This window comes from Grus americana, chromosome 17 (assembly GCF_028858705.1).
Source record: "Grus americana isolate bGruAme1 chromosome 17, bGruAme1.mat, whole genome shotgun sequence".
Classification (NCBI taxonomy): domain Eukaryota; kingdom Metazoa; phylum Chordata; class Aves; order Gruiformes; family Gruidae; genus Grus; species Grus americana.
In genome coordinates, this window is record NC_072868.1 from 660,437 (window position 1) to 672,698 (window position 12,262).

The following is a 12,262-nucleotide window of genomic DNA, read 5'->3' on the forward strand; positions in this document are numbered from 1 at the left end:
AAAATTATGCCTGACAAATTTGGTGGCCTTCTGTGGGGGTTACAGTGTTGGTGGATAAAGGAAGAGCAACTGATGTCATCTACCTGGACTTGTGCAAAGCATACACTGTCCCGCACAACATCCTTGTCTCTAAATTGGGCAGACATGGATTTGACAGATGGGCCACTCGGTGGATAAGGAATTGGCTGGATGGTTGCACTCAAAGAGTTGTGGTCAATGGCTCGATGTCCAAGTGGAGAACAGTGACGGGTGGTGTTCCTCAGGGGTCAGTACTGGGACCGGTGCTGTTTAACATCTTTGTTGGCGACATGGACAGTGGGATTGAGTGCACCCTCAGCAAGTTTGCCAATGACACCAAGCTGTGTGATGCGGTTGACACGCTGGAGGGAAGGGATGCCATCCAGAGGGACCTGGACAGGCTAGAGAGGTGGGCCCATGCGAACCGCATGAAGTTCAACAAGGCCAGGGGCAAGGTCCTGCACATGGGTCGGGGCAATTCCAAGCACAACCACAGGCTGGGTGGAGAAGGGATTGAAAGCAGCCCTGAGGAGAAGGACTTGGGGGTGTTGAGGGATGAGAAGCTCAACATGACCCAGCAATGTGCGCTGGCAGCCCAGAAAGCCAACCGTGTCCTGTGCTGCATCCCCAGCAGCGTGAGCAGCAGGTTGAGGGAGGGATTCTGCCCCTCTGCTCCGCTCTGGTGAGACCCCCCTGCAGTGCTGCATCCAGCTTGGGGGTCCCCAGGGCAAGAAGGACATGGAGCTGTTGGAGTGAGTCCAGAGGAGGCCACAGAGATGATCCGAGGGCTGGAGCACCTCTGCTATGGAGACAGGCTGAGAGAGTTGGGGTTGTTCAGCCTGGAGAAGAGAAGGCTGCGGGGAGACCCTAGAGCCTCTTCCAGTCCCTGAAAGGGCCTACAAGAAAGCTGGAGAGGGACTGGAGAGGTCCTGGTGGACAAGAAGCTCAGTATGAGTGAACAGTGTGCTGCAGCGGCAAAGAAAGCTAGCAGGATGCTGGGTTGCATCAACAAGGGCATCACCAGCAGAGATAAAGAAGTCATTATCCCACTCTACTCAGCGCTTGTCAGGCCACACCTGGAATATTGTGTTCAGGTTTGGTCCCCACTATAGAAAATAGATATGGAGAGGCTGGAGAGGGTCCAGAGTAGGGTCACCAGGATGATCAAAGAACTGGGAAGCCTGCCATGTGAGGAATTGGGTTTGTTCAGCCTTGAGAAAAGAAGGCTTAGGGGAGACCTCATCACCATGTTCCAGTACTTAAAGGGTGGCTACAAAGAAGATGGAGACTCCCTTTTTACAAGGAGTCACATGGAAAAGATGAGGGGTAATGGGTGCAACTTACTCCTGGGGAGATTCCAATTGGGCACAAGAAGAAAATTTTTCACAATGAGAACAATCAGCCATTGGAATAATCTCCCCAGGGAAGTGGTGGATTCCCCAACATTGGACACTTTTAAGATTTGGCTGGGTGGGGTGCTGGGCCATCTTGTTTAGATAGAGCTTTTGCCAAGAAAGGTTGGACCAGATGATGATTGAGGTCCTTTCCAACCTGGGATTCTATGATTCTATGACTTTTTACAAGGGCGTGTAGTGATAGGACAAGGGACAATGGCTTTAAACTAAAAGAGGGGAGATGGAGATGAGATCTGAGGCAGAAATTCTTCCCTGTGAGGGTGGTGAGGCCCTGGCACAGGTTGCCCAGAGAAGCTGTGGCTGCCCCTGGCTCCCTGGCAGTGTTCAAGGCCAGGTTGGATGGGGCTTTGGGCAACCTGGGCTGGTGGAGGGTGTCCCTGTCCATGGCAGGGGGGTGGGACTGGATGGGCTGTGAGGTCCCTCCCAACCCAAACCAGTCTGGGATTCTGGGATTCTATAAGAGTGTGGAACCCATCTGGATTTTTGGGGTGACAGGAGGAGCCCAACAGTTGTCTGTATTGGACGCTGAAGTGAACTTAACAGGGGACAAGTGGCAAAAGCAACCTATGGTGCCCAGTCCAGAGGCCCCATGCCTCCTTGGCATAGGCTACCTCAAGGGAGGTTACTTCAAGGACCCAGAAGGGTTCTGGTGGGCCTCTGGTGTATCTGCCATGGATACAGAGAAGATTAATCAGCTGTCTACCTTGCCTGGCCTGTCAGTTTTCTAGTTGCAAAGGTTAGAAAAGTTTCTTGAGATGCTTCCCCGGCTCGAGTGTGTTAATATTCATCAGTTGATTCTTGGGACAACACAGATTTCTGTGAATTAGGGTTACCTCAGCTCTGGCATCTATAAGATCCATACCCATCACTCACTCTGCCAGCCCCGGGGGTTACAGGCAGAGCAGAGGGGTGACAGCCCCAGGCCCCCGGCTGCCGGCCCCTATTCTTGTTTCCGGTGGGGTGGGACACAGACACCCCCACCAGTCAGAGCAGGCAGGACCCGTGCCCCAGCGCCCCTCCTCTGCCCCTTCCCCTTTGCCTGTTCAGAGAAGCCCCACAGGTGAGGCACTGGTTTGCCGTCCACCTGCTGCCCGTGCGTCCCTGCCTGCACTACTGCCAGGAACGTCAGTCACCGTCCTCTGCTGCTTTGGCACCTGTAACACCCTACAGCTCCTTCCCTTCCCCTCAGCCGGGCAGCCGCCATGCTGCCGCAGTGATAGGAGAACGTCCCGCACCGCCTTCCCCGGCATGGGGGCTAGCTGTGCCCTCAAAGTGAACGGGGCAGCCGCTAAAACCTGCTTTTTCATGCTGAGGGGCAAAGGTTCCCCGAGGGGGCTTACCGAGCCGCACTGGTACCCGCCTTGCCATGCGGTGAGTTCTCCTCCTCCGTTCTGGCGAGCCTCACCTGTATTTTCCCAAAGCACTACTTTGTCACCCCCCTTCCAGGGCCAGGGTCCCCGCAGACACTGGGAGAGCGGCAGGTTTGGCGAGGGGGCTCTCGAGCACGTTGAGGGTTTGGATGGTCGCTGCCTGCCCCGAGGTCCCAGGCGCGCGGCAGCTGCGGTGCCAGCCTTTCTCCCGGCGTCTCTGCCAAATTTTGCAACTCGGTTTGTCTGAAAATGGGGGTGTGCTGGGCTGTCCGCGGGGATCCCTTTGCTTCATTAATCAGTGATGGCTGGGCAGCGATGCTGCTGCCGTACTCATCCTCCAAGCCCTCTGACCACTCCTCAGCACCCAAGTCCTGGAGTCGCCCATCCTACTGCTCATTCCTGTGGTGAGTGGCTCGGGCCTCAGCGGCTCTGCTCACGGGGGGCTCCACGCACCCCCCCCCAGCCCCACTACCCGCTGCCGCAGGGCCCCCCTGCAGCGCTGTGCCTGCGCTTGCCTTCGCATGAGGTGGAAACGCTCCGACATTTGCTGCAAGCACGCCCATAACCACCGCACACAACACAACTCCGGCTGAGCCTTTCCTTTCCCTGCCCCTTCTTTTTGGAGACAAGGGAATATTTCAGTAGGGGTAGGACACGCAGATAACTCCTTCTCCTTCTCCCAGCTCCCTGGGGGGGTCAGCCGGGCCAAAAACCATGCGGCGGCCTCCCACGGCTGCGTGTGGGGCCAGCCGTGCACACCAGTGCTCCTTTCCCCACTGCCCTTTTTCCAGAAAGGCATTTCTGACCAGGATCTTGCCACCAATACTACATAAAAAGCACAGGGGCTGCTGCTTGTTAAGGATACCAGCAAGAAGGGCAGTCAGACTCTGTAAAATATTGATTAAAATACCATTAAATTTGAAAACCTGGAGATAACAGGAGAAAGAATAAATGTATAATCTTACATCCCTTTGGATGCTGGGAAGCCCGGGTCATGGAGCATCACATGGATCTCCAGCCAAGGCACGGCACGGGGCGCAGGGGAGAGGTTCACCGGCATCATGGTCTGTAGGGTTTTTATAGGCTTTTCCCTGAAGTAAACAACATAGTTTCTGCAGTTGAGCAAAAGGACGTTTAATGAAAACACGCTGCTTCACTTCAAGATAAAGACAAGGACAGGCCGGTGGCATCATCGCCAGGTGCCGAGTGGGAGCTGCCTGCAGGCTTCTCCGGTGCCGTCAGCTGGTGAAGCCCATCCGCAGGCAGGGGTGCGTGCCGCCCGGCGCAGGCCCGATGACCGAGCCCCCCCACGGCACGCATAGCTCGGCTAAGCCTGGGCTCCTCGGGCCAGCGCTTGCCTGGGTTGCTGGCCCCTCGGTGCCCAGCAGTCTCCCTCCCAGACCAGTGCGGGTACCGGGGTGGGGACCCTCCAGCATGCTCCAGGAGCAGTCCCACTGTGGCTCAGCTTTGGAGAGGGAACCCTGTGTGGACAGGGAAAGAAGAGACAGCAATCTTAACTTTTTTTTATAGATAGAGGTAACATGACAATGGTAAGGTGCCTGAACTCTGTGATGTGACATGGAGAATTCAAGCAGGGCAAACTGCTGGGGAGGCAGCGCGCAGGCAGCAGCAGGCAGCCCTGCGGCCGTTCTCGGTGGTTTTGAAAACCACACGTAGTGAGCGCAAATGAAAAGAGCAGAAAGGCGGCTCGCCACAGGCTGCTGCAGATAAACTCCGAGCTCCCTTCCTCTGCCGCTGTCAAGCTTAACGCAGGAGACTGGAAGGAGCATTTGCACCTCTGATACAGCAGGCAAGGGGCTGCCAGGAAGACGGGCTCAGCAACAGACTGTGGTTTGGGGATGGGGGATCCATGAGCCAGCTCTGTGCGGTTTGTTTTAGTTGCATCATGTCTCTGCCCGTGTGGTTGTGGGCTCTCTGAGCCACCGCTCGTGCACTGAGGTCCCTTTTCATGCAGCATTCTCAGTCCTTGCTGCACGTACCACCCCAGCACCTCACTAACACCTCTCCAGAGAACTTTTTATCAGGCACCAGAGATCCGTGGTACTACGAGGGTTGTGTCCTGCAAGGGCTCCCCTCTCCCCTCAGGGGCAGAACAGACGGAACAGATTTACAGTAAAAGCACTCAGCAAATCTTTACAGCAAAACTCTGCCTCGCAGCCTCCCGTGCACAGGGCGCGTAGGACGGACGTCTTGCTGCAGGACAGCCGTGCAGTTTGCACTGTGATACGTGCTGTTCCTTCAACGGATGGCAACAGAAGGGGTTAAAAATCTCTTTGCAGGCTGCTGTTTCTTTGGGCTGAGGTTTTCCTGCTGCAACGAACAAGGAGTAGAGCAGAGGAATGCCACAGGAGGGGCCTGGAGACCCGGCCCCTGTGCAGGAGCCGGTAAGGGGTCTGTAAGACTGGGCCGACCTCCACAGCAGTGGTTTGCGGAGGTCAGAGCGCATCGCAGACGAGGTGACCTACACCGGCCACGCTGCCCTCCGGCGCCGGGGCGTGCAGGACCCCGTGCCCCGGCACCCCCTCCACGGTCTCGGTTGCCATCTCACACCGAACGGTGCCCGGCCGTGGGCGCCGCTCCTCGCGGGGTGCCCCGTGCTGCCTCCTCTGCCGGCTGCGTTTGCGCACGGGCAGCTCGGGACGCGGCGGTCAGCGCTTCCCGAGCCTGAGAGAACTTGAGCCACGCCAAGGGACGGGGGAGACAGCAAACGGGAGCAGGATGGGAATAAGGCAGGGTGGGGGGGAGAGGCACGGCCCGCAGCAAGGGGAAACAGCCGGTGGTACCCACCCTTCCCTCCCCAGCTACGGCTGGCCTCGGCTGCAGCCGCGGGGGTGGCGGCCGGCAGCGGTGCCCGCCGAGAGGGCGAGGGCCAGCCTGGAGGCCAGCGCACCGCAGCGTCCCCCCGGCACCGGCAGTCGGAACGGCAGGAGGGGCACGGCGCGGCGCCCGCCCCCGGCCCGCCAGGGCTCAGGCCGGACGAGTGCCGGCTCCATCCCGCGGAGCCTCAGCCCGCGGCCCCGTGCGGGGCGGCGGTGAGCCCTGACGGGCCCCGGCCCCCGGCGCCGCGCCCGGGGAGGCGGGGGGAGGGGAGGCCTCGGCGGGGCTGAGGGCAGCGAGCAGCCGCGGGCGGGGCGGGCAGGGCGCGCGCGGCCCCTTTAAGAGGGAGAGCCGGGCCGCGCACGCGCGCAGCCTTCTTCCGCGACTTATTCGGCGCCGGCGGCGGAGGGGGCCGCGCGCCTGGGTGGGGAGCCATGCTGCAGCGCGGACGCGCGCATGCGCAGGGCGCCGCGGGGCCCGGCCGCCCGCCGTGCGCTTTGTGGCGCTGCCGGAAGCGGCCGCGGGGAAGTGGGGCCGAGCGGAGCGGGGCAGCGCGTAGCGGCGTCTCCCCTGTGTCGCCTCGGCCGCCGCGGGCATCATGGAGCCGGCGGCCTGAGGGCGGAGCGGCCGGCCCTGCCCCGACATGCCCGCCGGGCCCTTCGGCGCAGGTAAGGCGGCCAGGGCCCTCTCGCCGCGGCGCTGTCCGCGCCCGGCCCGCTCCTGCCGCCGGCGGGGCCTGTGGCGACGGGGCGCCGCCCGGGAGCCTCCGCTGCGCTGACCTCTGCGCTGCCCGCCGCGGGGCCGGGCCTGCGGGCGCGGCGGGGCCGGGCTGGAGCGGGCGGAGGGGAGCTGCTTGTCCCCGGGGGTTTCCGCGGTCGCCTCGGGCGGCTGCCGGGGGTCCGGCCGGTGCCGCGGAGTCGCCGCAGGGCGGGGGGAGCTGGCCTGGGGGAAGCCCCTCGCACCGGCCCGCGGCCCTGGGGTCCGTCTCGGCCTGTGCCCTGGTCCCGGCCCCGGGGACCCGTTCTGAGCTGCGTTTCGAGTCCCTGACGAGAGCGTCCTGCGGCCGCTGAGCTCCCTTCCCCCGTCTGCGCCGGTCCCGCGGGCAGGAGTGCGGTCGTGAGGGAGGGAAAAGTTCTCGTCGCTGTTTCCCTGCAGACTTTCTTACAAATAATCTGGTGGTGCCTTGTGTTCCTGGCTGCAGGCCTCATGGCCTTTGCCGTGATTTTGCTTTCCCTTGCTTATTTTTCCTCTCATTTGATCTTCAGGGCTTGCGGGCAGTCGATCAGGTTTCTTTTGGAAAGTGGTGAAGAGCAGCAAAATCACGACAAGGCTTGCTCCTGCGGTAAGGGGACCATTGGCTTCAGGAGACCCCTTTCTGGTTGTGCAGTTTGTAGAGTTGCACAAGGAACTGGACTGAGGAAGGAGTGTGAATGTAAAATAAACGTTGAGTTAAAAATTATTCTCAGTCTGGGTCAGGGAAGCGCACTGTTTTGTGGTGGAGTTCATTATGTGGTTTTTAGCACAAGCGAGGGCTGTGAAAAATTCTTAAATTCTCACATGACCTGCCTGGATGATAATTTTCTCAACCCCGTGTTTAAAGATGAGAACGATAGTGAGAAGGGAAGTGGTACTGATGTCTGAGTAATGAAGCGTGAAAGCAGAGTAATAGCAAAACATACAAAATCGACTGATGTTTTTGCTTTCTTAGGGCTTCAGATATTAGAGTATATTTCAGGCAGCCTAGAGCAATTTTTAGGCAGCCTTCTTCTCTCTGGCAGGTGCCCTGCTTTGGGAAGGTTGGTGCCCAGTGGTGGTCTCAGGAACCAGGATGGTGATGGGGTCTCTGAAGTCAGCGTGTAGAGAGTGCTGGGGAGAGTGAGACCCAAGCCCTGTGGTGTAAATGGCACCTTACGTTTGAGACCCAGCACTCCTATGTCAGATTAATGTGTTAACTTCTGGTACAGTTAGGTGACAAAATCAAACAAGTTCATCCTCCCTGGATACGGGGAGCTGTGATTCTCTTGCACTCAGTAGCACTGTGGCTGAATGGCCTGGGAAAGGATAACACAAGTTCCTGTTTTTTCTGTGCCTGATCTCTTCCTGCCTTGAATCTAGGCTTCTTTTTTTTTTTTTTTATAAATTTGATAGTAATCCTGACATGCATCTCCATTTATTCTTTTACAAAATACTGACTTGACAAAATACTGATTTCTGCTAGTGTTTCTCTCAGATGGATCTTCTGTTTGGCTCTTGCCTTTTTTATTTTTTGCTTGCCGTCTGCTCTGCGTGTTGTCCTTTACACGTGGTATGTGCCGAGGGCAGAGCCTACCCCTTGGATGGGCTCCAAAGGTGAGCTGCCTGGAGGGGTCTGTGCTGCTTCAGTCCTAGTGAGCTTAATGTGAGAGGTGCTGAGTTAGTCTTGGCAAGATCGAAGTCTCTCTCTCCAGCAGAAACTTGGAGGGCAGAGGGGCAGCAGCATTGAGGTGGGGCAAGTGGGCACATGGTAGTTGTCTGTGCTCAGGACGTTGTAGGCCTCAGCTGGCTTGAGAAATGGCTCATAAACCTCTCTGGTACGTGATCCAGGGAAGACAGGTTGTAGCAAGATGGCTTTCTGACAGTGATTGTTGCCTCTAGAGAACAGATGTCAGTACTATTGGTGTAGTAGGGGTCGTGTTAGAGAGACGGATTACTTGTTTTCTGTTTAATAATTACAAAGTATATCTAATATCCCAGAACTTGATGGTGTAGGTCCTTTATGTTGATGCTTCTTTGGCTTAGGCTCTATTAGGTCTTCAGCCTTCCTTGGGCATCTCTCTGCTGATGGTCTTTGCATCTACTGTATTAAAAACAATTGCCTCCACTCTGCTTTTTTGGTTCTGATAAAACCTAAGCAGCACCCATTTTTGGGACACCTTGTGCTTGAAATAATTTTGCATTAGAGGCAAATGTTTCATTTTACATAGCCCTTCATACTCAGCAGCTTCATAAGCATTCACATTTGCCCCCAACTCTCTCCTCCCTCAGCGTGCGCTTTCTGAGGAACTGCTTTGTACACCCATATTGGTTCCCTGACCTCTCCCATGCACGTGCTCCAAAGCCCCCACCTCTGCTTTAGGCTCTGAGCTCCTGCATGTTCCTTCAGAGTACTTGTAGAATGTGGGTCTGTTAGTTAGGTAATTCTCACTGTCTAACTTCACTGATCCAGGAGTTTAAATATTTTGGCTGCAGCTGTTCATACAGGTTTTGCGGACTGGAAATGGAACTTAAATATCTTTAGTTTTGGAGTTTTATTGGCTCATCAGTAAGTTCTTTCATGTTTACCAACTTCTACAGTGTTTGTGAACATGAGGATCTTTGGTCTTAAATGCTGAAACATCCATTTTCAGTGGTTTATATGGGGATAGCTACTAAAATTACTAAGATGAAATGGATCTGGAGGTAACATACTGAAACCCAAATTATTTACCACAGTAAGGAATATTGGCATTATGCTCAGTTTCATAGTAGATGGTAAATATTTTAACTTCATATCTCCCAATTGTTCTGCCAGTGTTAATGCTGACAGTTTCTTTCTGGATCTGTCTGTCTGGGAATCTGGGGATGTTTTATTTAGTTGAGCCTCCAGGAACATAAACATGACCCCTTTCCAAACTTGAGAGTGTGTAAAACTGCTTGGTAAACTTCAGGGGTTTGTTTATTCTTCTTCCCACCTCTTCTCTTAATTAGGTTACCTGTCATTCTGAGAGTCCTTATTGAGGTTCAAATCACTAAGACATATGTTTATGTAAAATATGAATATTCAGCTGCATGAGATGTTATTTGGGCCAGCAAGAGTGCTTTTTTGAAGCTGAAATGCAGAAGCATTGCAAAAACAGAAGTAAAAATCAGGGTGTGCTGTTTGCATGGTGTGGCAGTCGCATTTTTTTCCCAATTTGCTCTTTAAGTAATTTGTGATAACTACAGCCTCTTCTGAGGCAGCGAGTCCTACTTCTACCAAGCATTAGGTGCCTTTTGTCTAAAGCAAGTTATAGAACTGTCAGTATGTTGAATCTGTCGAAACAGAACATCATCACAGATACAACTGTGTGGGGAGACGTACCAGCCTCTTTCAACTTATGTCCAGTTATAAGAAGCTGCATAGTAGATGGGTTTAGCTACACCCCAATCTTAACAGACAGCAGCAATTTCCCATTCAAATGGCAGTAAATGAAAAAGTAACTTCTAATCCTTGCAAATAAAAACTTCTTACTGCTAAATGTAGGGTGCGAATAAACCAATACTGTAGGAAAACCCACCTCAAAAAGATTTTAAATCTGAAGCAATTACTTTTTTCAGTATTCCTTGTATATTGATAAGACTAACAGAAGAGTTCTTTTATGGCAAGACCAAAGGAAGTCTTGAATGTTAGTAAGATACAAATTTGATCATGAAATTTATGTATGAAGGTCAGGCAGCAGGCTGTGGCACCAGAGGTTTTGGTTACCCTGTCCTGCTGCTAAACCTCTCTGAAACGTGGCATATTGCATCCATCCTGTATCTGTTGCAAATGCTGCTTCTCTCAGAAGTGTGGAAGGGTCACGCAAAAGAGCTTTGCATCTTTGCTCCAGCACGGCTGGGAGGTGCATGAAGGCAGGTGGTTGTGTCCTGCCATTGCCTTGCCCTAGTGCAATGAGGGTTTTTCAAAACGCAGCAGGATTTGGAAATTCTGTCCTTTCTGATGACTTTTGTCTCTAGATGAAAGCTCCTCATTTGTAGGCACTGCCTACAATTTGCTTGTGCTGTGCAACACTTCTGTGCTTCTGGGAACCCTGTTCTGGTGTAAGGGCAGCCACAGCAAGCGTGCTTGCAGTTATCGGCATGCTGATAAGTTCCTGCCGTGAGCTGTTAGCTACCAGTCCTTCAGCTGGAGTGTGGCTATGGAAAGTACATGCTGCTTATCAGTTGAAATCAGTTTATTTAAACCAACGCTCTTCAAATGGTGTTATGTGCTTCTGTAATGAACTGGAGCGTCAAGAGGGAGGGAAGGCGAGTGCCTTCGCCTTTCCCTCGTGGTGGGCAGCACGGGGGGCAGGGGAAGGGGCATGCTGTGCTGGGAGCAGAGGCAGTGCTGTGGGCTGGAGGGAGGGGAAGTCCTGTAAAGTGGATGGTATTTCACTTCTGTCCCTCCTTCTTCCACTCCAAATGCAAGCTGGAGACTAAGGCAGCATTCAGGTGGGACAGAAAGGGGAAGATGAAAAGGCCCTGTGGGTATAGGGTATGAAAGGAAAAGACAGCAGTAGGGAAACCTGTATAATGAAGTTAAGCAGTGACTGAAGCCGTCGCTAAGGATTGTGGGTCATGTTCATTTTGGGGTTTGTTTTTTTGTTGTGGGGTTTTCTGGTTGTTGTTGTTTTGTTGTGAATTCTCTGTGTCCCAAGAGCTAGTGTCTTGGAACTGTTGTTTTCCTCTAAGCCTAAGAGTTTTGACCACAGGGGTATGCGTGTTCCCCCGCCACAGCCCCCAGAGGAGAGCGAATGCCTAAAGGATGGAGAGGATATTGCTTCCTGCAGGCCGTGGCTGCTCCGATTAATTTGCTATCAGATGAGCACATGTGACTGCTGCCTCAAACCAGGAAAGACATAGTTTGGAAAACCACGATCTTGCTGCCTTGCCTTCTCCCCTCCCTTGAAGGGATTCATCAGGCTTTTTATGGAGGTTTTGGGTGTAAATAAACACTTGGAGTCAGCTAAATAGCAGTCTTGTTTAAATGGTGGCTTGTCCCTAGAAAGGTGTATTTCCAGGCCTGGCTTCTTGTTTGGTTTTGGGCCAAGGAATGTCTAAGGGAGGCATTCAAAACATTCCCTGTATAACTAACCGGCTTCCAAAATGTGCCAGCTAAGCGCGGTTGGCAAATGGTCCTCTGGGTGCCATTTGTGACAGCTTGAGCTGATCTAAGCTGTGGCTGTTGAACATGCCTGGCTTTTTTCCTGTGCCAACTCTGTTTGCCTTGTTTTATTGTTGACGTGGTCGGCTGGCTCAGATAACTGATAAAGGACTGCCAGTGTTGGTGGGAGAGGAGGAAAGCAGGAGATAGCGCAGTCCCGATTCTGATGGCTTAGGCTGCCGTGGCACCACCTGCTTAAGGAGCAGTTTTACCGTTGCTGTGAGCGGGTACAAAAGCCTGCTACCTGCCAGGAGGGATGCTCCTGCCGTGTGTCCTTGCTGCTCCTTTGTGTTGGCACAGGTGTTCATCTCACCTGAGTTAGATTCAGCTAAATCTGTCTCAGCAGACAAACCTTTGTGCTGGCTTAGCTTTCTGAATGTTTTGATGTGTAGGTCATACCTGGCAGCGCATGGCAGATCTCCTTGAGCTGCCCGCTGAGACTGGACAGCAGTCCCGTGACTAGCTGCTGGCCCTGTCACGCTGTGCCTCCCCGCTGCCCGGGGCTGCTTGCTCTGGCCGGGCTCCCAAGCTGGTTTCCGTACAGCAGGTAGGAGTTGTGTCTGCGCTGGTGGTGCAGCGTGAGCTCTCTGGGGCAGAACGGCATGCCCTGCTGTGCTTCTGGGCAAATGCTGGCTGAGAGTGACTACAGAAGAATAGCTTAACTTTTGCTGCTTCTAATCTACCTCTCTGTCGTGGTT

The 12,262-nt window shown here is 54.2% G+C and overlaps 1 protein-coding gene across 6 annotated transcripts in view; it reads left to right on the forward strand.

Annotated features, from left to right (window-relative positions):
• Positions 1-6,072: 6,072 nt before the first annotated feature.
• Positions 6,073-12,262, forward strand: part of RALGAPB (Ral GTPase activating protein non-catalytic subunit beta) — a 66,304-nt gene continuing 60,114 nt past the window's right edge. For 4 of the 6 annotated variants that reach the window (XM_054845036.1, XM_054845038.1, XM_054845039.1 and 1 more), the window contains exon 1: positions 6,074-6,309. The gene's annotated coding sequence lies outside the window, so the exon portion shown is untranslated. Of the gene's footprint in view, positions 6,310-6,906; positions 6,984-12,262 lie in introns of all 6 variants that reach the window. The other 2 variants (XM_054845037.1, XM_054845040.1) reach the window with 2 other exon arrangements.